This window comes from Asparagus officinalis, chromosome 4 (genome assembly GCF_001876935.1).
Source record: "Asparagus officinalis chromosome 4, Aspof.V1, whole genome shotgun sequence".
In the NCBI taxonomy this organism is placed as follows: Eukaryota; Viridiplantae; Streptophyta; class Magnoliopsida; order Asparagales; family Asparagaceae; genus Asparagus; species Asparagus officinalis.
The window spans coordinates 15,233,737-15,237,572 of record NC_033797.1 but is presented as its reverse complement, the minus strand read 5'-3'; positions in this window follow the sequence as shown (position 1 = coordinate 15,237,572).

The window sequence follows — 3,836 nt, the reverse complement described above, 5'->3', positions numbered from 1 at the left end:
ATTTCAACTATCATCTCAGTACATCATGATAAAGAGAGAGATTGAGAGAGAGAGAGAGAGAGAAGGGTATTATGGTCTTCACATATTTTAATCTCTTGGGTTTTGTATTTTGGGGGCTCAGAGAACAAAATCTTTATTTTGGGGGGTAAAACACCCGTTGACAAAGTCTTTGGGGGAGGGGGGGCAGCACGTTTTCGTAGCTTTTGGGGGCTGGAAGCATTTTCCTCTTATATTAATTAAAAAGAATTTATTTGAGAACGGATCATTTAGAAAAATTATAATAATTTAAAAAGAATTATTTTGGAAAAAGAATCATTTTTGATAATTATGATGATTTAAAGGAATTTATTTGCAAAAAGAATTATCTATTTTGGATTTTAAGTAATTTATGATTTTGTATGAAAAGTTTAGAGTGATGGATAACAAGATATTAATAAAACCGAACTGCATGTATGTTTTTACTGTTTATGATCACATTTCACGTTTTGTATTTATTTAATGTATTTGACATGCTTGCTATGTATTGTCCATGTTGCGTTTGAGAACCCTTAGTAGTTCATGACTTAGTGTCCTCATGCGTCATGAACAGACTTAGTGACATCACTGACATGTGTGAGTGTGTTGACTGAGTTTAGGTGGTGAACCCGAGTTTCAATGAGGATTATGGTTGGCTTAGAAAAACGAGAAGAGTGGGGATGGAGAAGTCATTGTTCATGTGTTCGGATATGACTATTGATGTATCTTCCAGGCTCGCACCAGTGGTTGGTATCGTCACTGGGGTTGGTTTGTAGGGCTAAAGTAAAGTGTGTACATCACTTTAGTCAGTAGGAATTTGATTCGTCACCCGAGTTTTGCTTGAGTTTGGACCAGGCAGAAAACAGTTTATGTGTAGTCCTCTGGCCGCATGTGTAGCGAGATTGGATGCATGTAGGAGATTTGTAAACAGTCAGTTATCCGTTGATATGAGCGTTGACTCTATGTGAGATGTGGACCAATGAGTTTTAGGATGGTTAGTATCCGACCCGGTTACCGTATGTGGTTAGCTTTATGTTTATCAGGTTTTAGTAGTGAATTTGCATGTTGATTTTGTTGGATTTTCAGTTGTACGTTCTTTTGTTATTTCTGTTATCGTATTGTTTTCTGCTTGGGTTTTCGTTCGTTCTATTTGTTTTGTGGGGTCTTACCGTGTGCCATGCACGCTGACGTATACCTGTTTTCGGTGGTGTATGTCAGATTTAGAGGAAGAACAAGTTCAGCTTGGAGATATGCTAGAACCGAAGGATTCTCCGCAAGAGTGCTTGCAACCAAGCAGAAGAAGTTGAAGCTTAGTTATTCCCTCTAGTTGTTCGATGGTCTTAGCTTACTTTTGTAATATTTCCTTCCGTTTGATCATTGTATTTTATATTCTCCAGTATTCATTTGTTCAGTTTTGTATAAGAGCAAGTTGACCCGAATATTATATCTTGGATGATATTCATTTGTGATATGTATTATTTTATTTTGTGTTGTTCATTATATTCTCGCTACTGTGATCGGGGACCTGTGCCTTTGCATTTATTTCTTGACGCTTAGCGTATTAGGTTGAGGAGAAACATTTATTTTTATTTATTCTCCTTAATCTAATACGTCGCAGGCTTGTTCACGTTCCGATTCCTGGTATTTTGGGAAGCGGGGCGTGACAGTAACCTTCTAATACAGATGGATAACCTTTATAATGTAAACCATAATTCATAGTTCCTTTTAGGTATCTCAAATTCTTTCTAGAGCATTCCAATGACTCTTATCGGGATTTGATGTATATCTACTAAGTCTATTTACTGCATAGGCAATGTCAGGGCTGGTGTAGTTTATCAGGAATCCTAATGATCCAATTATTTGTGCATATTCTCTTTGTAATTGAGGATAACCTATATTTTTCTTTAGATGTACATTAGGATCATATCGTGTAGAAACAGGTTGACAGTTTGGGTCATAAAAGTTTTTAAGGATTTTCTCTATGTAGTGTGATTGTGATAGCACATATCGATTCTTATTCTTCAAGATTTTAGTGTTAAGAATTAGGTATAGCTTGACTTAAATCATTCATGTCAAAATTTTGTGATAAAAAGTGTTTGATATCATTTATGGTTTGTATATCAGAATCAAAAATAAGAATATCATCAACATATAAGCATAAAATTACAATTTTGTTGTTATTATCTATTTTATGATATACACACTCATCTGTTTGATTAATTACAAATCCATAAGATAGTATAATCTCATCAAATTTCATGTGCCATTGTTTTTTAGCTTGTTTGAGACCATATAGTGACCTAATAAACTTGCATGCTTCTTGTATTTGGGAATGGGTTTGGATTCTACATTGTTAACTTTGGGTTCGGATTCTATTATATTTTTCTCCCTAAGTCTATGTTGCTCTTCGATTCTAATGGTATTCAACACTTGATCAAGGGTAAGATCTCCTTGGGTATGGCTAAGGTTTTTGGCAAAATCTGATCAGGTTTCAGAAAGTTTATCTATAAGACAAGCTATCTGAAATGTTTCAACCAAGATAGATCCATTCATTTTTAGTTGATGAACTATGTGTTCGAAATCATGAATTTGCTCATTCTGGTTAGGAATCTACCATTTAAATTTGTTAAAATCAGAGGCTTTAAATCTTTTAATTCCTATATCATCTAAACTATACTTCTTCTCTAGTGTTTCTCATAGAACTTTAGCATTAGTGATAGAGTAGTAGATGTCATATAATCTATCAGATAAGGCTCCTAAGATTCTGTATAGGTAGTGATATTCTATCTCTTGAGGTGTTCTCGGGATAGGAATGGAATCTGCAGTGGAGTTTTTCCTAGTGACAGGTCTATAGGAAGATGAGTTATCAGGTTCAATGGCAGTTATCAGATTCAGAGTCGTTAGCCAAAATCTCATTTGGTTTTGCCAACGACGGAAATTATTCCCTTCGAACTTCTCTGGCTTAGCTGACAGGATTTCACTTGTAGCCATAATCTGATGATCAATGAATGGTTTTGTTATTATAATGCAACAAACATAATTTAATCATTCAATCAATAGAATCATCAGGCAGTGTAACATGTTGTTTTTATAAAATGTAGATAGCATTAACGTAAGAAACAGAATACTAATCATGATATTATTCTAAACAGCTCAATTAGATTCTTGGATTGTTAGGAATAATTTGCTGTTTAGACTGTAATTATCATGAAATGCAGATTAAGAATAGTTTTAACAGTTAATTAAAATCAAAAAATAACAGATTAAGAATATAACTCAGAAAAGAAATTGAATCAAAAATTTAAATAGGGTTTAAGAATATAGCATGATGATCGAAGCGTGCAAGGCATTGTCCCAAGAATCTAATTGCCTACTCTCGTACAGGGCTACGCGACAATAGATCTCGGAGATACGACGACCCTCGGTCAGGCTACATCCCTCTCGTCGGCACGAGCTTCAAGAAGGCTTTACGAAACTTCAAGACTTTCAGAGAACCAGCAAAAATATAACAGCGGGATGATATTTTCGAAAAGAGGAGAAGAAGAGAAGAGATTTGTTGTAAATCTATCTTTTAGCCCTCGCTGCTATAGGTCTTGATATAGGATGAAAATCGTTGTTTAGATCCACAAAACTCACTCTTTAGATCCACAAATCTCGCTGATTTATTCAGCTAGCCGTTTTCGTTCATCCAGCCGTTTAGATCCATAACTCTCGCAACCAAATGTTTAACACATTTTAATTGTTCTAATTTGCAAAAACAAAAATGTAGCAAGGTTAAGGGGCCCTCAATAAGGAGCTGCATTTGTGTCCGCAGGACGTGG